Raw genomic sequence first — 24,091 nt, 5'->3', positions numbered from 1 at the left:
AGAAGATTTTAGTGCAGTGATGTGTAGCATTCTGCGTCATGCCACTGAGATCTGTTAATTCCAATAATTATTTGATGAGGAAGAATAAGTCCAAACCTAACCTGTACATTAACCAGGTTTATTTCCAATACAGCAAAGCAAAGTCACAGACTCTCCCAGTCCCTCCTCCCCTCAGTGTTCTAGCTGTCCCCATTTACAGGTGGACCAATACCCATCACCTGCTTAACCATGCAATTGCCTTAACACTGTAATTGCCATTAAACCTTTACAATATAATTAACATGTAACAAAATGATTGCCATTGAACCTCATCAGTGTAGTTAATAAGACATTGACAAGATCTCCACAGGCAAACTGAAATGAAATGAAATGAAAATCGCTTATTATCACAAGTGGGCAGCATGGTGGCATAGTGGTTAGCACAATTGCTTCACAGCTCCAGGGTCCCAGGTTCGATTTCCAGCTTGGGTCACTGTCGGTGCGGAGTCTGCACTTTCTCCCTGCGTGTGTGTGGGTTTCCTCCGGGTGCTCCGGTTTCCTCCCACAGGCCAAAGATGTGCATGTTAGGTGGATTGGCCATGCTAAATTGCCCTTAGTGTCCAAAATTGCCCTTAGTGTTGGGTGGAGTTACTGGGTTACGGGGTTATGGGGATAGGGTGGAGATGTGGGCTTGGATAGGGTGCTCTTTCCAAGAGCCGGTGCAGACTCGATGGGCCGAATGGCCTCCTTCAGCACTGTAACTTCTATGAAACAAGTAGGCTTCAAATCAAGTTACTGTGAAAAGCCCCTCGTCGCCACATTCCGGCACCTGTTCGGGGAGGCTGGTACGGGAATTGAACTGTGCTGCTGGCCTGCCTTGATATGCTTTAAAAGCCAGCTATTTAGCCCTGTGTTAAACCAACCCCAGGAAGGATTAATGACAATGAAATTCAGCACCACAGTGACTTTGATGGCTACTGGCATTGGGTGGCCACCAACACAGTTTGAAGCTATCTCGCCTGCCAGCTGAAGCTCTGGAAAGCCTGACCCTCCTGCCGCACTGTGTCTCAGACATCTGAAGGTAACTCATTCTCTGCCTATATATGTGATTAGCAGCATATGTCTTTCTGCATGTCCATTGCTGCAGCATTATGCCTCTATCAGCTACTTTCTCCAATGCAGGTCTTCCACCCTCATGCACCACCTCACCATTTGACCTTATTCCTCACAATCTCCTCATCGTCTCCTCACTGGCTGATGTCTCCTGCAGAGACCTCTTATCTCCATGTTTTTACTACTAAATAGGCTGAGGAACAGTTGAGGGTCTAAATGCAAATTTCAGCATCCTCAAAGCAGCAAATGTATCCCTTGGTACACATCATCAATAGCAAACACTGCAGCATCACAGCAGCCTGAACTGCAGGGGTCAAACTAAGTACTCAGTTGGCGCATTTTAACACGCACTTGTGGGCTGATTCCTCCTGCCCTGCCCGCCACAGGAAAGCTATGGGAAAGCCGCGTACAATGGAGAAATCCATTGACCTCAAGCGGAATCCATCAGTCGCTGGGCGGACACGGCTGGAGAATCCTGCCCTGCTCTTTTCTTGAAAAATGTGAATACCACCTGGTGTGATTAACACCCTGTAAGATTTTAATTACTCCCAGCAAATATTGTTCCAGTCAATCCGGGACATTAACAACGGCACGGTAGGACAGTAGTTAGCTGTGTTGCTTCACAGCGCCAGGGTCCCAGGCTCGATTCCCGGCTTGGATCACTGTCTGTGCGGAGTCTGCACGTTCTCCTTGCGTCTGCGTGGGTTTCCTCCGGGTGCTCTCGTCTCCTTCCACAAGTCCCGAAAGACGTGCTGTGAGGTTGACTTGGACAATCTGAATTCTCCCTCAGTGTACCCGAACAGCCGCCGGAATGTGGCGACTGGGGGCTTTTCACAGTAACTTCATTGCAGTGTTAATGTAAGCCTAATTGTGACAATAAAGATTATTTTTAAAAAACGTAATTATGCAATTGAATTGAATTTGAATAAAGTGGGTGTAGCGATATCATTCAGTGTTGTAATTCACTGACTGACCACTAGGAGTCTCACCAGTATATCAGTGAATGTTAGAGTCAGGTGCCCTCAGACTGACTGGAGAGCAGGGAAGAGAGAGGTTGTTTGTGCATGATTCATCTGTTGATTTGTATATAGTTGACTCACAGTTAATGACAATAAATCGCAGCTAAATCAGCTTATAAAGTGATTTGATGCATATTGCACCCCCAGAAAGAATGAAACTTATGAGTGTTTAGATCACTTTACAGAAGAGTCCATAGATCATTTCATCACTGACTAAAAGTTAAAAGCTAAAACCTGTAATTTTTCTGAGGGGAATCTTCCATGATTCAGGACTTGATTATGTTTGGAGTGAATGAAAATAAGCTGAGGGAACAGTTGCTGAGAGAATCAGAGCTGTCTTTGCAAAAAACAGTTAAGATTTGTCAGGCTTAGGGACGGCATGGTGGCGCAATACTTAGCATTGCTGCCTCACGACGCCGAGGTCCCAGGTTCGATCCCAGCTCTGGGTCACTGTCCGTGTGGAGTTTGCACATTCTCCCCGTGTTTGTGTGGGTTTCTCCCCCAGAAACCCAAAGATGTAGCACACTGAAAATGAAATGAAAATGAAAATCGCTTATTGTCACGAGTAGGCTTCAAATGAAGTTACTGTGAAAAGCCCCTAGTCGCCACATTCCGGCGCCTGTTCGGGGAGGCTGTTACGGGAATTAGCCCAATCAGCTAAACAGTGAGCTAAACAGCCCCTGGGCTAAATCGCTGGCTTTGAAAGCAGACCAAGGCAGGCCAGCAGCACGGTTCAATTCCCGTACCAGCCTCCCCGAACAGGTGCCGGAATGTGGCGACTAGGGGCTTTTCACAGTAACTTCATTGAAGCCTACTCGTGACAATAAGCGATTTTCATTCATTTTCAGATGAATGAAAAATGAAAATCGCTTACTGTCACGAGTAGACTTCAATGAAGTTACTGTGAAAAGCCCCTAGTCGCCACATTACAGCGCCTGTTCGGGGAGGCTGTTACGGAATCGAACCGTGCTGCTGGCCTGCTTGGTCTGCTTTCAAAGCCAGCGATTTAGCCCAGTGTGTTAAACAGCCCCTTTGTGCAGGTTAGGTGGATTGGCCACACTAAATTGCCCCTTAATTGGAAAAAAATAATTGGGAACTCTAAATTTATGAAAAGAAAAGATTTGTCAGGCTCACAAACTAGCAGCACAACATTCTAAAATGTTTCTCAGTAATGGCGCCGTCTTTTTGGAGGACAGCACTCTGGTTGCCGCCTTTTTTCCAAAAAGGCGGGAAACTTCCAAAAATAGGCAGGAAAGTTCCTGCAGCTTCTCGCATACCAACAAACAGGTTAAAGATCAGGGCAAAGTATTTCTGTGTAAAAGATGTGGTCAAAGGCACAAATTAAGGCAGTGTCCAGTGTTTGGCAAGTTTTGTTCCAGTTGCAAAGCAAAAAATCACTTTGCTCAGAATTGTCACTCTGAGCTCAATCCCAGGTCAGTCAGCACCATGGAAGACACAGTTTCCATTGATGAAACCTCACTGTTTGTTGGAGTACTAACAGAGAAGAAGAATTTTTTGGAGATATCACAACATTCTCCAGCACTTAGAAAATGCAAACTGGTACTCCATGGAAAATAAATGGGGTTGATGAGGACACATGGCTGCTACCATTTGGAATGAACGGTACAGTGGTCCAATTGAAGTTAGACACTGGTGCCAAAGCCAATTTAATCAGCATGACTGGTTTAAAAAATCTAAAAATTCAGCCGCTTAAAAGAAATCACAAAATATCTCTGAGAGATTATAATGGTTCAAGCATTAAATGTTATGGTGCATGCGACCTGAGTGTGGTGGTGAAGAACGCAGTTTATTCTGTCCCATTCTGTACTGTATCCGAGGGCTTGGATTCATTATTAGGTGATCAGTCCTGTGAAGAATTAGGTCCAGTGCAGCTGGTATATAGCATCCACAAAGGATTGGATCAACACTCCAATGATTCGGAGAACGATTCTGAGAACATTATCAGCAAATTCAGCGATGTGCTCACAGGGTTTGGTACACTACCATTCACCTACAAGATACAACTCAAAAGAGGATGCAAAACCTGTGATACAGGCACCAAGAAGAGTACCTGCACCTCTTCGGGATCCCTCAAAAAAGAGATAGACAGAATGACAAAATTAAAAGTAATCAGAAAGATAGAAGAACCTACCAATTGGGCAAACTGCATGGTTTGTGTAAAGAAAAAGAATGACGATGTTTGCATATACATGGGGCTGGATTCTCCGTTTCAGTGGCTAAGTGCCGGCTCGAATGGAGAATTTGTGGGAGGTTTGCGATGGAAAAAATTGGTGTCGACCCCTCACCGATTCCTGGACCGGTGCCGGGCTAGGAGCAGCGCCAGATGAAACTCCCGTCTCCCGTGCTGAAAACAGCAGGAGAATGGCCAGGTCTCTGGCCGCGCATGCACACGGCTGATGACCTGCAACGGTCACGCCATACAGCATGGCACCGGCTGTGCGCTGACCCAACCAACCATCCGTGAACCCACAAGCCACCCCCTGGCCATCTCCCACCAGTCCCCCCAGCTCTCGTAAAAGTGTACCCCCCCCCCCCCCCCCACTGGCCAGTGCACGGATCCCGGCCGAGTGTGACGGTGCTGGACACATCCGAAGCTGCCAAGCCAGGTTCCCGATTGCTGAGACCACAAGTGTCCCGCGCCATCAGGAACTCGGCCCATCGGGGGCGGAGCATCATGGGAGGGCCGGCTGATGACACGCCAATGGTGTTGCAATGGTGCGCAAAACTATTACATCATTTCCGAGGTGGCGGAGCATGGCTGACTGGCGTCAAGCCAGCCCTGGCCCCAATTTGGTCATCGGAGTTGATTCTCCGCCCGATCGCTGATTACAATATCCGTCCATGGATTCGAAACGAGAATATCAAAAGATAACATTACCAAATACCAAAGCGTGAGGAAATCACATCTGAGATGGCACAATTCTTTACAAAACTTGATGCATTTCAAGGTTTCTGGCAAATAAAGCTAGAAATACAAAGTACAAAATACTGCACTTTTAATACGCCATTTGGATGGTACTGCTTTCTGAGAATGCCGTTTGGCATAATTTCGGCATCAGAAAGTTTACACCGTGCCATGGAACGCATTCGAAGGTGTGCGTGTGAATGTGGATGATATCATCGTTTGGGGCTCAACCATAGAACAGCACAATACGAGGTTGCTTAAAGCATCAGGAGAAATAGGCTGAAGCTCAACAAGCAAAAGTGCCAATTTGGAGTAACTGAGATCACATTCCTGGGTGACAAGCTCTCATTGCATGGCATTGAACCTGACAAGGACAACATCCAAGCAATTCTCAACATGCCAAAACCACACGACAAGAAAGCCACCTTAAGAGTGAGACGTATCATCAATTTTCTAGGGAAATTGTCCGGTGGCGTTTGCGAGCGGGCCAGCCGCAGAGAGGAGATCCTGCCGGTGGCCACTATATGCGGCACTTTCGGAGGTTTCCCCGATTCTTCGCTCCCCCCACCCCGATTATTGTCGGCCTTTGGGGCCGTCCCGGGCGTCAAGTGGGGCCGGTTTGAAACCTGATGAGGAACTCCGCGCGGGTGTTGGGCGGCTGGAGCTAAGGCATCGGGCCCAGCCCGTGCGGAGGTCAGAGCAGCGGGGGCGGAGCCAAACAGAGATCGAGGTGGCAGACCCAAAGCCAGGGCGCGATGTAGGTGAGATGTCCCACATCGGGTGGCACCCACCTAGAATGTGGTAAGAAGACTGAAGTCCGGTCCCAGGGGAATTCTTGAGGAATACAAAAAAGAGAAAGAAGTTTTAAAGAAACTTGATGAAAATGGTTTTTTTTCTTTTTTTGGAGGAAGATTTTTTAGTTTTTCTATTAAAAAATGGATTGAAGAAGGAAAGAAAGGTGAAAAGAAAAAGGAAAAATAATGAGTCGTTAAAGGATGCACAAAGCAACGTCGAAGAAGGGAGGAAACCCGGGCTCGCTGTTGAATAAGAGGACCAGCAAAAGCGCAGACTAGATGGCGGATGCCGAACTGCATGATGGGGCCGCACTAGTTACGGTGGAGAAGGTGACCGAGGTGATGGCTGTGGAGCTGGAAAAGCAGTTTGTGAGGCTTTGAGGAAGGAGATGACGGTCGCATTGAAGTCATTGGTGGAGGAGGCAATCGCCCCGGTGAGGGTAGCTGAGGCAAAGACATTGGCCGAGGTGAGAGAGCAGGGCGAGAATATGAAGGAAGTGGAGGAGGCCGTGTCGCAGCATAGCAATCAGTTCACCTTGATGGTGGACGAGCTGCGGAGGGTGGTGGAGGTCAACAGAGGACTCCGAGCAAAGCTCAAGGACTTGGAGAACCGCTCGAGGCGGCACAATCTGAGAATTGTGGGCTTGCCCGAAGGACAGAGGGCCCAAGGCCAACAGAGTACTTTGCAAAGAAGTTGGCGGAGTTGATGGGGGCGTGTGAGAACCCATCCCGGTACGAAGTGGACCTAGCTCATCGGTCATTAAGGCTGAAGCCCAAAGTGAATGAGCCGCTAAGAGCAGTAATTATCTCCTTCCATAAATACCGCATGAAGGAGAAGGTGTTAAGCTGGGTGAAGCAGAAGTGCGAGGTGCAGTGGGATGGTGCTGGAGTTCGGATCTACCAGGACTTGACGGTGGAGTTGGCAAAAAGATGAGCGGCGTTCGGGAGAGTGAAGGCGGCAGTGTACAACGAGGTGTGTGATTTGGTATGGTATACCCGGCGAAGCTGAGGGTGACATATGATGCCAAAGACTTTTATTTTGAGACAGCGGAGGAGGCTGAGACGTTCGTGAGGGCTGAAGGCTTGGGACAGACGTGTGGAGCAGAGCTGGAAGAGAGACTGTAGACTGTGATTGGGGAGCTGGAAAATGTATAAATGCCAGAACTTTCATTTTACTGGCGTGTATTGTAATTTACTTCACTTCACATTGTTACAGAGTTCAAGTTATTGGTTGGGTTGATTGGCATTCTGTGTTGCGACGGTTATATCTTATTTTACTGAATGGTATGGGTTGGATTGTTGTTTTTGTTTTTGCTTTCTCTAGGACTGGGTGGGCGGCGACGGTATACTTTGGCGGGGGAGCCACCCGCGCTAGCGAACTAAAGTCGGCTAGTGAACGGAGATGAGGTGAGACGAGGGCTACGGACGTTGGAGCCTGGTTAGCAGGTTTCGATGGGCCTACGAGGCGAGTGGGGGTGGGGGGGGAGGGATTGATGCTGGGTGATGTTTTTTCAAGAGGAAATGTAGGGCGGGGTTTTGGGAGGGGGGAAGGGTTCGATGTTAATAATAGATAGGGGCGGGTCAGGCTCATGGGGCAGGGCCCGGTGCTATGATGATGGTGGATAAGAAGGGGGGGGGGGGGGGTGAGATACCCCCAGTTAGGATAGTCACGTGGAAGGTGAGGGGGTTAGGAGGTCCGGTCAAGATGTCAAAGGTGCTTGTGCATCTTAAAAGTTTGAAAGCCGATGTAGCAATGCTGCAGGAGACTCACTTGAGGGTGAAGGACCAGGTGAGACTTAAAAAGGGCTGGGTTAGTCAGGTGTTTCATTCTGGATTTGACGGAAGGGCTCGAGGGATAGCGGTAATGGTCAGCAAAAGATTACGCTTCCAGATGGAGAAGGTGGTGGCAGATCAGGGGGGTGGATATGTGATTGTGACAGGGGCCCTGGAGGGGAGGTTAGTGGCGCTGTTAAGTGTATACGGTCCCAATTGGGACAATATGGGATTCGCAAAGAAGGTGTTTGGGGCCATCTCCGACTTGGACACACACAAACTGATAGTGGGGGGGGGGGGGGGGGACTGGAACTTGGTACAGGAGCCAAGGTTGGACAGGTCACGGCCGCGCTCGCTGGTCCCATCAGGTGGGGGGGGGGGGGGGAAGGCGTTGGCTGGGCTAATGGTGGAAATGGGAGGGGTGGACCCTTGGAGGTTTCTGCACCCGAGGGAACGGGAGAACTCGTTTTTCTCAGCAGTCCATAAGGTATACTCGCAGATCGACTTTTTCCTGGTGGGGAAGGCCTTCCTGGCTGGGGTTAAGGGGTCGGAATACTCGGCAATTGCAGTGTCAGATCATGCTCCGCATTGGGTGGATATGGTACTGGAGAAGGGGGTAGCGCAGAGGCTGGGGTGGAAATTAGATGTGGAACTTTTGGGGAACCAAGCGATCTGTGACAAAATTGAAAAGGTAATTGAGAAATACGTAGGTTTCAACTGTACGAGTGAGGTGTTGAAGGCAGTTGTCTGGGAGGCTCTAAAGGCGGTGTTGAGGGGTGAGGTGATTTTGTTTAAGGCCAGGGTAGACAAAGAGGAGAGGTTGGAGCGGCAGAGGGTAATAGGTGAGATGTTGGAGGTAGATAGGAATTATGCAGAAGATGGGGACCCAGCGAAGTTGGAAAAGAGGAAGGAACTACAGGCGAGCTTTGACCGACTATCTACCAGGAAGGTGGTGCGCCAACTGAGACAAGCAAGGAATGCAGTTGACGAACATGGAGATAAGACAGGTCATGTATGTTAGCAGGTCAGCTCCGGAGGGAGGCAGCGGTAAGGGAAATTGTTCAGGTGAGGGATAGGGCAGGGAGGTTGGTGGTGGCTCCGGATCTGATTAACAAGGTCTTTGAGGAATTTTATGAGAGGTTGTACAGGTCAGAGCCACCTGGGGGAGACTGGGCGATGCAGGAATTTCCAGATGGGTTGGAGTAACCGAGGTTTGGGGAGGGGGACAGGGCTACATTAGAAGGTGCGATAGTGGAACAGGAGATAAAGGATGCGATTGGGAGGATGCAGTCGGGGAAGGTGGCAGGGCCGGATGAGTTTCCGGTGGAATATTATAAAAAATTCTAGAATAAGCTGGCACCCCTGATGGTGGGGATGTTTGAAGAGGCGATAGGGAAGGGGGTGTTGCCACAAACTTTGGGGCAGGCATTGATTTCTCTGTTGCTAAAAAACGATAAGGATCCAAGGGAGTGTGGGTTTTATAGGCCCATATCACTTCTGAATGTGGACGCAAAAGTATTGGCGAAGGTAATGGCGGGTAGGCTGGAGGAGTGCCTCCCGAGGGTGATAGGTGAAGATCAGATGGGGTTCGTGAGAGGGAGCCAGCTCTTTACAAACGTTAGAAGCGTATTGAACGTCGTTATGGTACCGGCGGACGGAAAGTAAACAGAGGTCGTTGTGGCATTGGATGCTGAGAAGGCTGCCCTTCCGTAGGGCAGGGACTCACTTAGGTACCTGGTGGTGCAGGTTGCCCGGGAGCGGGGAAGGCTCCGCAGGTACAACTTTTCTAGTTTGGTGGGGAGACTGAAAGCTGACCTGGCAAGGTGGGATGGTCTCCCTCTGTCACTGGCGGGTTGGGTACAGGCGGTTAAAATTAACATGTTGCCGCGATTTCTGTTTATTTTTCAATGCCTGCTGATTTTCCTGCCAAAGTCTTTTTTTCAGAGAGATTGAGGGAAGGATTACGTCGTTCATATAGGGAGGGAAGGTGACCAGAATTAGAAAGGTGCTGCTGCAGAGGGGAAGGCAGGCAGGGGGTTTGGGTCTTCCGAACCTGATGTATTACTACTGGGCGGCGAATGTGGAGAAGGTGCAGAGCTGGATCAGAGGGGTTGATTCCCAGTGGATCAGAATGGAGGAGAGTTTGTGCAGGGGGTCAGGATTGAAAGAACTAGAAACAGCGCCACTCCTGACGGCCCCGGGGAAATACTCAGGAAGTCCGGTAATAATAGCTTCAATGAGAATTTGGAGGCAGTTTCGCCAACACTTCGGGTTGGGGGCAGGGTCAAGGGAAATGCCGATTCGGGGGAACCACAGATTTGAGCCAGGGAAGTGGGATGGAAATTTTCGGAAATGGGAGGAGAAGGGGATTAAGACACTAAAGATTTGTTTCTGAGGGGTCGGTTTGCAGGATTGAAGGAGCTGGAAGCGAAGTATGGGATGGAGCAGGGGGAAATGTTTAGATACATGCAGATTTGAGATTTTGCCAGAAAGGAGATACAGAGCTTCCCTGTGGAGCCGGCCTCCACATTGATGGAGGAGGTGCTGATGACAGGGGGACTGGAGAAGGGAGTAGTGCCGGCGGTTTACGGAGCTATTTTGGAAGAGGTGAAGGCACCACTGGAAGGGATCAAAGCAAAATGGGAGGAAGAGTTGGGAGAGGATATGGAGGAGGGGTTCTGGTGTGAGGTGCTCCGGAGTGTGAATGCCTCCACCTCGTGCGTGAGGTTGGGGCTGATACAGCTGAAGGTGGTATATATAGCACACCTCACAAGGGCGAGGATGAGCCAATTCTTTGAAGGAGTAGAAGATGTGTGTGAACATTGTGGGGTGGGTGGGGGGAGGGGGGCACTAATCACGTTCATATGTTTTGGTCCTGTTCAAAGCTAGAGAATTACTGGAAGGAGGTTTTTATTTCTAAAGTGGTGCACGTGAAACTGGACCCAGGCCCCCGGGAGGCCATATTCGGGGTGTCGGATCAACTGGGGTTGGAAACGGGTGCGGAGGCAGATGTTGTAGCCTTCGCCTCGTTGATCACCCGAAGGCGGATCCTGATAGGTTGGAGAGCAGCCTCTCCATCCTGTGCCCTGGCGGGGAGACCTGTTGCAATTCCTGACTCTTGAGAAGGTTAAGTTTGAACTGAGGGGAAGGATAGAGGGGTTCTACAATTCATGGTCATTATTCATTATGCACTTTCAAGAACTGGATAACATTGGACATTAGTTGGGGGGCGGGGGCTAACTGTGGGTGTTAATGGCGACTATGGGTGATCCCTAAATCCTTTTTGTCATTTGTTTGTGTGAACATGCGGGCTCATGTTTGGGGTTTGGTGGGAGGGTGGGACCGTTGTTTTTGTTTATGTTTTTATTCTCCATTTTCACATTTTCCTTCAAAACTTACACCCCACCCACAGACAGTAAACGGTAACAAATACAAAATCAATCCCCTTAACAATAACAACGATCCCATCCTCCCACCACCCCAAACAACGGCCCACCTGTCAATATATATGCATCCAATAAAACAAACCCTCCCACGGTGGAAACAAAAAGCAAAGGAGAAAACGAAAAAGGAGTCCACGACCACCCATGGTCACCATAGAGTCCACTCCCCCCTCACCTCCACACCCAATGCCATCCAACCTCTGAAAGAGTACCGTACATGATGCCCAAGAGTTGTAAACATCCCCCCCCCCCTCCTCTCCAACTCCTCCCGTCCACTACCTCTTGTAAAACTCCTCCCGTCAACCTCGGTTCCTTCCTTCCAACTTTCCACCCCAGCTAGACCCCCTCGGACCCTGTTCTGCCAGGCTCCAGTGGCCGCAGCCCCTCCCCCCACCTCACTCTCGTTCACTGGCCAGCTTAAACCGGTCAGCATGGAGGCCCCCGCCCGGGTCCCTTTCCCCCTTGCCCGGAAAGCCCAGAAATCCCCTTTTAGCACACAAACCCCACATATCCACCTACACCCCTAAGAGCCCTCATTTCGAGTGAAAGTCCCATCACTTCCCTTGTCCAAATATATACAACATTGGCTCCTTTAGCCCATACACCCAAACGCAGTGAAACAAAAAAGAAGAAAATACAGTCATGTGGTTACATCGGCACATGGTCATTTCTCGATTTCTCAGTTCTGCCACAGTCCTTCTGCCTTCGCAAACTCCTCCGCTGCGTCCGCCGTTCCAAAATAAAAGTCCTTGAGCTTGTAAGTCACCCTCAGCTTTGCTGGATAGACAATGCCGCACTGCACCTTGCTAATGTACAGTGCCCTCTTCACCCAGTTGAAAGCAGCCGCCTCCTCGCCAGCTCCACCGTAAAGTCCTGGTATATACGTATACCAGCTCCAGCCCACTGCACCACCCGCTTCTGCTTGGCCCAGCACAGGACCTTCTCCTTCACACTGTACCTGCGGAAGCACAGAGTCACTACCCTTGGCAGCTCACTCGCCTTTGGTACAGGCCTCCACGACCGATGAGCCCGATCCAGTTCATACCGGGAGGGATCCTCCTCCTCCCCCAATAGTTTCGCCAGCATCGCGGCAAAATACTCAGTCGGCCTCGGCCCTTCAACTCCTTCGGGCAGCCCCACAATCCTCAAATTCTGTCGCCTGGATCTGTTTCCCAGGTCTTCCATTTTTCCTCGCAGATCCATATTAATCTCCATAACCTTCTGCATCTCCTTCCCCATCAACGCAAGTTGATCACCATGCTGCAATAATGTCTCCTCCACTTCCTTCAGCGCCTTCCCTTGCTCCCGCACCTCTGCCACTGCACTCACCAACGCCGTCGTCACTGGGGAAATCGCCTCCTCCACCAGCACACTCAAAACCTCCCTCATCTCCTTCCTCATTGCCGCCATGTAGTTTGTAAACTGCCTTTCGAATTCCGCAGCCATCACCTTAGTTATTTCTTCAGCCGTAAGCAATGCGGCCTCCCCTGGTGCTCCAGCCTCCATTTTCCTTGGTGACCCCGCGGTGACCTTTCCACTCCCCGACGGATCTTCAGCTGTTTTTTTAACGACCGTTTTTTTGCTCGCCCTCAACATTTTCCTTTACTATGTCTTCAATGTGCCTCCTCTGTACCTTCTCCCTGCTTTTGCCGCCTCCTTGGACCCTGGGGCCGGGCTTAAAGCCCGAAAATGCCGTTCCCGAACGGGGGCCCTCCATTGCCCAGCTGCCTCCCACCCACCGTCACCGGAAGTCACGCGGGATTGTTGTTATTGATATGGGGATTAACGTATTTGTTACTGTTTATTGTTTATTGTTGGTGGGTGTAAACTTTGGAGAAAATGTGAAAAAGGAGGAGAATAGAAAATATATATTTTTTTAATTATAGGGAAATCCATTCTAAACCAGTCAGCAAAAACAGCAAATCTACATGCTCTCCTGCACAAGACAAGGGATTTCACTTGGACTGAGCAACATGAGCAAGAGTGGAAGAAGCTCAAGACTTCACTAACCACAATGCCAGTTCTCACATTTTTTGACCCATCTGAGCAGATTAAAGTGTCAACAGACGCGTCCAAAGATGGTCTATAATAGTGTTTACTGTTGTCACAAGTAGGCTTACATTATAATAATAATATTTTATTATTGTCACAAGTAGGCTTACATTAACACTGTAATGAAATTACTGTGAAAAGTCCTTCATTGCCACACTGCGGCACCTGTTCGGGTACATAGAGGGAGAATTCAGAATGTCTGATTCACCGAACAGCACGTCTTTCGGGGCTTGTGGGAGGAAACCGGAGCACCCGGAGGAAAACTACGCAGACACTGGGAGAACGTGCAGACTCCCCACAGACAGTGACCCAAGCCGGGAATCGAACCTGGGACTCTGGCACTGTGAAGCAACAGTGCCAACCACTGTGATATCATGCCACCCATAGGTCTAGGAGCAGCTCTTCTGCAACTTGAGCATGACGATTGGAAACCAGTCACGCATGCATCACGATCCATAACGACAACAGAGCAGAGGTACACTCAAATCGCAAAAGAATGCCTGGGTTTAGTTGTAGGTTTGGAGAAATTTCACGACTATGTCTACGGACTTCCAACTTTCACAGTTGAGACAGATCATCATTCCTTGGTTAACATCATCAAGAAAAATCTCAACCAGATGTCTCCGTGCACTCAGAGGTTGATTGTCAAGTTACAATGCTATGACGTGGGCAGCATGATAGCATTGTGGATAGCACAATTGCTTCACAGCTCCAGGATCCCAGGTTCGATTCCGGCTTGAGTCACTGTCTGTGCGGAGTCTGCACATCCTCCCCATGTGTGCGTGGCTCCGGTTTCTTCCCACAGTCCAAAGATGTGCAGGTTAGGTGGATTGGCCATGTTAAATTGCCCTTAGTGTCCAAAATTGCCCTTAGTGTTGGGGGGGGGGGGGGGGGGGGGGGGGGTTACTGGGTTATGGGGCTAGGGTGAAGGTGCTGACCTTTCCAAGAGCCGGTGCAGACTCGATGGGCCGAATGGCCTCCTTCTGCACTGTAAATCCTATGATAATCTATGACTTCAATATCATCTACACGCCGGGCAAATATTTGTTCTCAGCAGATTCATTATCGAGGCAGGCGTATTCGTAGCAAAATTGCTGAAGATGTAGATCTGCATGTCAATCTTATTTCCACACTACTACCGGTATCAGATACAAACCTACATGAAATCCAAGAAGAGACCAGAAAGGATCAAACTCTTCAAGAGTCGATGAGGAACATAAACTCATACACCCCAAGTGGTCTATGTATGGAGTTCTGCAACTTAAGATCTGAACTCAGTACCATTAATGGAGTGGTACTTTGTTTCAATCTTTTCGCAAAGAGGGCATCTCAGAATTGATAAGTGCAAACGGAGAGCTCGTGACTCTGTTTACTGTCCAGGTATAAACCAAGATATTGATAGGCTGGTCAGTTGTTGTGACACATGCCAGATAAATCATTGCAAGCAAACAAGAGAACCTATGCAAATATCTGATTTACCGACGGTACCATGGCAGAAAGTAGCTATGGGCTACTTTCATTAATCATTAATTAATGATCATAGTCTAGTTTTCCAACTATCCCGAAATGGCTCTACTGTCAAGCATGATGGCAAGCAGTGTAATACTGCATACCAAGTCAATCTTTGCTCGACACGGAATTCCCCAAGTCATCGTGAGTGACAACAGTCCTTGCTTTAGCTGCAAAGTGTGGCAACACTTCGCAGTCACGTATGATTTCAATCAGGTCGCTTTGCGTCTGTTGTACCTTCAAGCCAATGGAAAAGCCGAAAAACGTGTACATGTTATTAATCAATTGTTAAAGAAAGCAATGGAGAGCCAATCTGATCCACATCTCACATTATTAAGTTACAGATTGTCACATGGTAGATCACCAGCAGAATTACTCATGAATAGAAGGTTGAATACTACACTTCCATACTTGGAAAAGAAAGAGGAGAACAAAGTGGTACTGCAGGAAATGTGAAACATTAAAGCAAAACAAAAGCAGTTCTATGATAGAGTGCCTAGAACTTTACCACCTCTGAGTAGTGATGACATTGAGAGAATAGAAGATTCAGGCAATTGGTCGAGAAAAGCCATTGTACTTGAGGAATTAGCACTCCATTCTTACAGAGGAAAAGTTAGTTTTAAGAAAAAATCGTCGCACATTCTTGAAAACCAGAGAAGGGGCTGTTTTAGCACAGTGGGTTAAACAGCTGGCTTGTAGTGGAGAACAATGCCAGCAGCGCGGGTTCAATTCCCATACCAACCTCTCTGAACAGGTGCTGGAATGTGGCGACTAGGGGCTTTTCACAATAACTTCATTGAAGCCTACTTGTGACAATAAGCGATTATTATTATTATTATTAATAAGACTTTCACAACAATGTGATGGATGATTAATCTACGTCAGAATCAACACCAGCTGCAGTATCAGATAGTTCAGCAGTTCCTGAGCATGAGAATGTCATGGAGAACATTGAATCTATAAGTTCTGAGCAGCAAGGTCAAACTTTGAGAACATCACCCAGAGTCAGCAGAAAATCTGATTGACTCAATTTGTAGATTTGGACTATTTTTACACACTATGCTTGCTGTTCTTGTGCGTATTTATATATTTGTTAAACCAGTTTTAAAAATTTTAAAGAAAAAAATGAATACTGTTAGACTCACAGGCTAATGATATCACATGTAAATATACAAATAATGTATTAATTTATTCCTTCAAAGGAAAGGGGATGTAGTGATACCATGGTTGTGTTGTAATTCACCGACTGACCACCAGGAGTCTCAATAGTATATAAGTGAATGTTGAGTCAGGTGACCTCAGACTGACTGGAAGAGAGAGGTTGCTTGTGCATGATCATACTGTTATTCATCTGTTGTTGTGCATATAGGTGACCCACAGTTCATGTTAATAAATCGTTTGTAGATCGACCTACAAGTGTTCTTGTAATATAAATCAGGCCACCCAACAAGAACATTGCAGTGGGGGGGGGGGATTTCTGGGCCTGCCTGCCTACCATATTATCGCATTCGGGTGTGATGGCACTGGGAACGTGACCTAATGTCATTGCGCTTAACGATGCATCAGTGCAGGCGTGATACAGGCCCACTTACAGCATGTATTATTCAGCCAAAGATGTAAAAAGCTGTTCCATAATTTTGAAAAGTAATGAGACCTAATCATGGAGAGAGCTGAGCTGTTACATAATGACTGCATTATTAATGCGCAACATATAACAGCAATGTATTTTCCCTTTGACTAAAAAGTGCAATTGGATTACCCACTCTTTCTGACTGTTTGTTTTGGCCTACAATTTGCTGTTGTGGCAATACAAGCTCATTCAGGCATTGAGAGGAAAAGGAAAAGGTCAGTTTGATTTGGGGCTCCAGTCAGTCTCCAAATGTTTTGTTTCTTCTTTCGGACTCATCGTCAGCCGCACTACGCTTGCTCAATTTGATTGGCACATATGGGAAAATGTTGGTTTTGAATCATCTTTGAACTGCTTTCCAGAACCTTACAGTTCATTACCATAATAAGGACTCGAGAAAGAACTGGAATATCTGGGGATAATAGTTTACTTAGACCCATCATGTACTTTCCAGCTGAATTATTCCTTGCTAATGAAAATCTGAATCTATTGTGATGGGAGAAGTTCACTGTTTTAATGCGGAGGAACTGACATACTTAAAATGTCAATTACCCAGGCCTCAACTTCTTATTTGCAGTGATTCTCCTTAAACTCCTGCAACATGTCACTGAGGAGAATTACAAGTCTACACTCTTTATAACTTCCTTGCTAATATTAATATGTCACCAGTTAAGTTCATAACAGTGAGTTATGGACCTCTATTTGCTGTATCCCAGAAAGAAGGGGATTAAAATAACCACCTTCAATGGACAAACTGAACATACTCGAAAATATGAAATAAAACTATGCGCAAAATAAATGTTAAATATGTAATAAGAACTGAAGCGCATTTGCTCAAGACGTAATGTGAGATGATTATTCTCTATAAATCCTATGGGAGTCATCCTCTTTGGAATCATTCTATTTTTTAAAAAAACTGAGCAGAGTAAAGCTGGATACAAAAGCAGAACTTTTCTCAAACAGAATGAGCTTGTGCTCAGAAATTGACCTAAGTAAAACAACTGAAGGTAACAATACTGTAAGTCCATTGTAATTATGTCTTGTTACTTCTTAAAATTTTGAATGGGAACATTCAAATAAATATACAGATCATGAAAGGGACAAGCTCCTATTACTCCACACAAATTCCTTTTTTTTTTAAATAATTTTTATTGGAATTTTTTACAGAAAATATAAAAATCTAACAACAAGTATAGCAACAAGCAGTAATATGCAACTAACAGCCCCATAACACCCACAATTCCCCCCATACCGTGACATCACATGTATCACACTCCCCCCACCCCCCCCCCCCCAACAAGAGAACTTAACCATAAATTAAAATTAAATAAATCAAATTTAAATAAAATAAGCAAACATAATCAACGCCCCCCCCCCCCCCCCACCCCCCCCCCCCCCCCCCCCCGGGTTGCTGCTGCTACTGTCCCAGTACCCTATCGTTGAGCCAGAAAGTCAAGGAAAGGTTGCCACCGTTTAAAGAACCCTTGCACCGATCCTCTCAGGGCGAATTTAACCTTCTCAAGCTTAATGAAGCCCGCCATGTCATTGATCCAGGTCTCCACGCTTGGGGGCCTCGCGTCCTTCCACTGTAGCAAAATCCTTCGCCGGGCTACTAGGGACGCAAAGGCCAGCACACCGGCCTCTTTCGCCTCCTGCACTCCCGGCTCTACCCCAACCCCAAAGATCACGAGTCCCCATCCTGGCTTGACCCTGGATCCCACCACCCTTGACACCGTCCTCGCCACCCCCTTCCAGAACTCCTCCAATGCCGGGCATGCCCAGAACATATGGGCATGGTTCGCTGGACTCCCCGAGCACCCGACACACCTATCTTTACCCCCAAAGAACCTACTCATCCTTGTCCCAGTCATGTGGGCCCGGTGCAGCACCTTGAATTGAATGAGGCTAAGCCGCGCACACGAGGAGGAAGAATTTACCCTCTCCAGGGCATCAGCCCATGTCCCGTCTTCGATCTGTTCCCCCAGTTCCCCCTCCCACTTCATTTTCAGCTCCTCTACTGACGCCTCTTCCACCTTCTGCATAAGCTTGTAGATATTGGATATCTTCCCCTCCCCGACCCAGACCCCCGAGAGTACCCTGTCACTCACCCCCCTCGCGGGGAGCGCAGGGAATTCCTCCACCTGCCATTTAGCAAATGCCTTTACCTGCAGATATCTAAACATGTTTCCCGGCGGGAGCCCAAATTTCTCCTCCAACTCCCCCAGGCTCGCAAACCTTCCGTCGATAAACAGGTCCCTCAGCTGTCTAATGCCCACTCTGTACCATCCCCGAAATCCCCCATCCATGTTCCCCGGGACGAACCTATGGTTCCCCCCTAACGGAGCCTCCATCGAGCCCCCCACTTCTCCCCTATGTCGCCTCCACTGCCCCCAAATCTTGAGGGTATCCGCCACCACCGGACTCGTGGTATACCTCGTGGGAGGGAGTGGCCACGGCGCCGTTACCAGGGCCCCCAGGCTTGTATCCCCACAGGACGCTCTCTCCATCCGTTTCCATGCTGCCCCCTCCCCCTCCATCACCCACTTACGCACCATCGACACGTTGGCCGCCCGGTGGTACCCCGAGAGGTTGGGCAATGCCAGCCCCCCCCCCCCATCTCTACTCCGCTCCAAGAAGACCCTCTTCACCCTCGGGGTGCCATGCGCCCAAACAAATCCCATGATGCTGCTGGTCATCCTTTTAAAAAAGGCCCTAGGGATAAAGATGGGCAAGCACCGGAAGAGGAACAAGAACCTCGGGAGAACCGTCATTTTGACGGCTTGCACTCTGCCCACCAGCGATAGCGGCACCATGTCCCACCTTTTAAATTCCTCCTCCATTTGTTCCACTAGCTCCACACAAATTCCTAATCTCACCACAGCTGAAAAGGAGGATGTCAAAGGGCATTGAAATACTCCCTTCAGAAAGATCACAAGATCATGAAATTGTAAGAAGTAGGAGCAGGATTAGGCTATTTGGCCCATCGAGACTGCCCCACCATTCAATAAGATCGTGACTGATCTGCTTGTGGCCTTAACTCCATTTTCCTGCCAACCCTTGACTCCCTCGCAGATCAAATACATGTCCAATGCATTCTTGAATATGTTGAATGACTAGCCTCCAGTGCTCTCTAAAAAAGAGAATCAAAGACTAATGTCCCACTGGGGAGAAGAATCTTCTCCTCATCTCAGTCTTAAATGGAAGACCCCTTAATTTTAAACGGTGTCCTCTAATTCTCTTAGCATATACACTGTCAAGTCCCCTAAGAATCCTGTATGTTAAAATAAGGTCAATCATTAAGGAGACCAAAACTGTACATAATACTTGGTGCAGTCTCAGCAATGCCCTGTACCGACATAACAAGACTGCTCTACTTTTATATTCCAGACCTTTACAATAAAAGCCAGCATTCCATTGCCTTCTTAATTAACTTCATGCTGGCTTTTTGTGATTCATGTGCAAGGCCTCCCAGGTCTGTAATGCAGCATTCTTCTTCCATTTGAATAATATTCTGGGCTGGATTCACCATTTGTGAGGCTAAATGCCGACACCGATGTGGTAACTGTGGCATTTTACGACGCCAAAATCGACACGGAAGCCTCACCGATCCTGCTACTTGGTGAGGGGCTAGCAACCACGCCGTGTAAAACCCTCGGCTCCCATGACAAAAACCGCTGGAGAATGGCCGGGTCTGTGGCCCGCATGCTTACGGCGACGATCTACAGCGGTCGGGCCTTAAAACATGGCACAGACCCGACAGCTCCCCTGGGCACCCCTGACCAGTCCCCCCAGCCCTCGCGAAAGGCCCCCCCGGACAGCAGCACGGCTCTCGGCCGGCTGTGGCAGCGCTGGACACAGTCCGCAGCCGCCACGCTGGGTTCTCGTCCGCTGATACCATATGCCCGCACAGTTGGGACCGCGGCGCATCGGGGGCGGAGCATCGGGGGAGAAAATTCAGGTGATGCGCCAACGCCATTCCAACGGCGTGCGGCGCTCGACCCGATGATGTCATTTTGGAGGGGGCGGAGTATGGAAAGCCAACGTCAAACCGCTGCCACCCCTGATTTGGGCACCGGAAGGGATTCTCCGCCTGATCGCCGATTACGATTTTGGCGTCAGGCAACGGTGAATCCTGACGTCTGTTTTTCTATTCTTCCTGCCAAAATGGACTATACACATTTTCCTAATTATACTCCACCTGCTTAATCTCTCTGTGCCCTCCTTACAACTTTCTTTCCTGCCTATTTTTGTGTCAGCGGCAAGTTTGGCTAAAATATAGTTATAGACCTCTACTGGCGGTATCTCAGATCAAGCAGATGCTCAATCTGGGATACAGAAAATAGAGATCAATAACTGTATTTAAGACAGATTTGCTGCTGTGGATTAAAATAAACCCCTTCAATGGACAAATGTAACACTTGCATTCAAAAATATTAAATAAAATATGCCCAAAATATTGTTTAAATATTTGATAAGAACTGAAGCACTTGCTGGAGATGTTATGAGATGCATATTCTCTCTAAATTCTTTGGGAATCATCCTCTTCGGAAGCATTCTTTTTTTTAATCTGGAAAAAATGCATTGTGCAGAAGCAGACTCTTTCTGAAATGGAATATCTTTCATTCAAGTGATTAATATAGATCATAAATAGTCGAGGCCCAAACACATCCTGTGGTACTTTACAAGTAACAGTTTGCCAAGTTGAAAATAAATTCATCCCAATTCTCTGTTCCCTGTTAGTTAGCCATCCATGCTAACACCCTGAGCTCTTATCTTGTGCAGCAATCTATTAGTTGAACATTATTGAATGCTATTTGGAAATCTAAATATATTACAGCTACTTATTCCCCTTTATCCTCTCTGCTTGTTATGCCCTCAAATGACACATCAGGAAATACATGAGTAAATATTTTGTCAATCTTGATTTCCATTTCAAAAAGCTACATTGACTCTGCCTGATTTAATTATGATTTTCAAAATATCTGGTATAATAATGGATTCCATGACAGCTGTTAGACCAACTGTCCTATGGTTTCCTGCTTTCTGTCTCCGTCCATTCTTGAACAGAGATATTTCATTTTTAGTTTACCACTCCACCAAGACCTTTGTATAATCCAGAGAATTCTGGGAGATTACAACCAATGCATCCACTATCCCTGCAACCACTTCTTTTAACACCATGGGATGCAGGTCATCCAGTCAGCATTTTATTCTATTAGTTTTCCTAATACTTTTTCTCTAATGATCGTGATTGTTTTAAACTCTTTTCTCCCTTTTGCCTCTTGATTTCCTACCATTCTTGGAATGCTTTGTGTCATCTACTGTCAGGGCAGATACAAAATACTCCTTCAAAGACTATGCCATTTCCTTGTTTTCAATTTTTAATTTCCCAGTCTCACCTTAAGAGACCACATATACTTTAGCTACTCTTTTCCTATTTATATACTGGTAGAAAATTTACTATCTGTTTTTATGTTTCTTGATAGTCTTCTCTTAACTCTAATTTCTCCCATTTGTATTTAGGAAGAGGCAAGATAGACACCAATTAATCCATGTCACATGAAACTTCCATTTAATTCATTAGATCCTTGCAATTTCATTTGCTATTAGCCCACTGATTGGGTATTAAATTTGAGCTCTTTTATCTCCCATACCGGGCAGTATTTTATGCTCTCCCCACTAGCAGGGAGGACATAGACATAGAATTTACAGTGTAGAAGGAGGCCATTCGGCCCATTAAGTCTGCACCGACCCTTGGAAAGAGCACCCCACTTAAGCACACACCTCCACCCCATACCCGTAACCCCACCCAACCCCTTTGAACACCAATTGCAATTTAGCATGGCCAATCCACCCAACCTGCATGTCTTTGGACTGTGGGAGGAAACCGGAGCTACCAGAGGAAACCCACGCAGACACAAGGAGAACGTGCAGACTCCGCACAGGGATGAGGAATATATACTCTCTCCAGATCATTTGAGTAATTTTTAGAGATGCAATACAGATCAAAGTCATAGCCTTGTTCATCATCGGTGATTATCACGCAGTCAGCCACCGGCATGTCGCAACCGCACTTTGACCCCGGGTTCAGATACCCACATTCCCGAGCCGCATGCGCACTGATGAGCGGGCACGCATGCACAGTGTGCCCGCATTTTTTTAGCTGGTCGTGGCCGCCATTTGTAAAGCCGATCGCAGCCGGCATTGTTAAAAGCCGGCTGCTGTGGCTGTTGCGTGTGAATTCCCGCAATCGGGAAGATTGCGATGGGCAGCTCCTCGACTCTCCCAACAGACCCGTGAGTCGCGACCCCCAATTTGAAATGCCTGCGCTACGGGACTCTATTCCAAATCGGGTAGATCACACCCTACATTTTTGGAAGGTTTCTTGCCATGACTACCAAACATTCTTTATTTCTTAAACTCAGTTAAAGCCAAGGATTATTGTAGGTTTATTTTCAAGAAATCAAACCAACTTCTTATTGGTCTCAGTATCATGCTCTGGTCTTTTTACTGGCTGCCTCTACCAGCTGCTCCTAATTTAGTCAATCATTGTTCCTTAATTACTTGCTGTTCCTCTCATGTGTTGCTGCAAACTTCAGCCAGAAGTGACTTAGTAAAAGCTAAATGTAGATTATTCCTATTTCACACAGCATTTACAGAATCACAAAATTCTTACACCACATTCAGCCCATCTTACCTGCACTAGCTCTCTGAATGAGCAATTCACCTTATGCTATTCTCTCGTCTTTTCTCCAAGACCCTGCATATTCTTCCTCTTCACAGAACAATCTAACTCCCTCCTGAATGCTTCGATTGAACCTGCCTGCACTCAGTCCATTCGCCACCCGCTGCGTAAGAAGATATTTTTCAAGTCAAGTTCTTTTACCAATGACTTTAAATCCGTGCTCTCTTATTCTCAATCATTTCACAAGTAGGAACAGGTTCTCACTCTCTACTCTGTCCAGACCCCTCATGATTTTCAATACCTCTATTGAATTATCTCTCAGACTTTCTAACTCTAAGGAAAACAGTCTTAAATTCTTCAACCTATCTTCATTACTGAAGTTCCTCATTCCTGGATTCATTCTTTTGTGCACTCTCTCCAATGCCATCACACCCTTTGTGCACTCTCTCCAATGCCATCACACCCTTTCTAAAGTGCAGTGCAGAGAAATGAACACAATAGTCTACCGGAGACTGAACTAGTGTCTTCAACAAGTTCAACATAATCTCCTTGCTCTTGTGTTCAATGACCCTATTAATATAGACTAGGAAATTGTATGTTTTATTAACTGCTTTCTCAACTTGTCCTGCCACCTTTAAATGATCAATGTACATATATGATGTGGAGATGCTAGCATTGGACTGGGGTGGGCACAGTAAGAAGTCTTACAACACCAGGTTAAAGGTCAACAGGTTTGTTTCGAATCATGAGCTTTCGGAGAGCAGCTCCTTCCTCAGGTGAAGGTGACTCACCTGATGATGGAGCTGTGCTCCGAAAGCTAGTGATTCAAATCAAAACCTGCTTGAGTTTAGCCTGTCGTTGTAAGACTTCTTATTATGTATATATACACCCAGATCCCTCTTCTCCTGCACTCCTTTTAGAGTTACCCTTTGATTTTAAATTGTCTCTCAATGTTCATCCTACCAAGGTGAATCACTTCATCTGCCACCTGCCCATACAACCCATCAACGTGTCTGTGCTGTTTTGAAGTTCTGCACTATCCTTCTCACAGTTCACAATACTTCCAAGCTTTGTATCATCCACAAACTTTGAAATTGTGCCCAATATACCAAGGTCAAAGTTATTGTTATATATCCGGAAAAGAATGGGTCCCAATACTGACCCCTGAGGA

This window comes from Scyliorhinus canicula, chromosome 9 (assembly GCF_902713615.1).
Source record: "Scyliorhinus canicula chromosome 9, sScyCan1.1, whole genome shotgun sequence".
Classification (NCBI taxonomy): Eukaryota; Metazoa; Chordata; class Chondrichthyes; order Carcharhiniformes; family Scyliorhinidae; genus Scyliorhinus; species Scyliorhinus canicula.
Note: the sequence above shows the minus strand (reverse complement) of the source record.